Source organism: Sinocyclocheilus rhinocerous, unplaced genomic scaffold (assembly GCF_001515625.1).
Source record: "Sinocyclocheilus rhinocerous isolate Xijiao unplaced genomic scaffold, SAMN03320098_v1.1 scaffold877, whole genome shotgun sequence".
Lineage (NCBI taxonomy): Eukaryota > Metazoa > Chordata > Actinopteri > Cypriniformes > Cyprinidae > Sinocyclocheilus > Sinocyclocheilus rhinocerous.
In genome coordinates, this window is record NW_015662177.1 from 428,059 (window position 1) to 428,702 (window position 644).

Sequence of the window (644 nt, forward strand, 5' to 3'; positions counted from 1 at the left end):
TACAGTATGTGGAAAATAATGTGTTTTTTGAACTTTAAACCGCATAAACACATTTCATTACACCAAATACACAAAATAATGTTCTTTTTAGCAACATCATATGACCCCTTTAAAGTTTATAGTTCACTGAAAAATTAAAATTAGTTGAAAATGTACTTAACCTCCTTAGGCCATCCAAGATGTATTTGAGTTTGTTTCTTCATCAGAACAGGATTGGAAAAATTTAGCATTGCGTCACTTGCTCACCAGTGGATCCTCTGCAGTGAATGGGTGCCGTCAGAATGAGAGTCCAAACAGCTGATAAAAACATCACAATAAATCTTCAAGTAATCCACACAACTCCAGTTCATCAATTAATGTCTTGTGAACTGAAGTGCTGTGTGTTTGTAAGAAACAAAATCATCATTAAAGGGTTAGTTCACCCAAAAATGAAAATTAGGCAGTGTTTCACTCACCCCCGATGCATCCTAGGTGTATATGACTTTCTTCTTTCAGACGAATCCAGTCGGAGTTATATTAAAAATTGTCTTTGATCTTTCAAGCTCTATCGTTGTACTCAGCGGGTGTTGCAGTCCTTCAGTTCAAATACGTGAAATAAAAAGCACCCTTCCACAAAAAAAAGTGTCTCACACGGCTCCCGGGGG

General features: G+C 37.0%; 1 protein-coding gene across 1 annotated transcript in view; it reads left to right on the forward strand.

Annotated features, from left to right (window-relative positions):
* The window catches only part of LOC107727907 (thioredoxin domain-containing protein 17), a 3,651-nt gene that overhangs the window by 1,346 nt on the left and 1,661 nt on the right, over positions 1-644 (forward strand). The window lies entirely within an intron of this gene.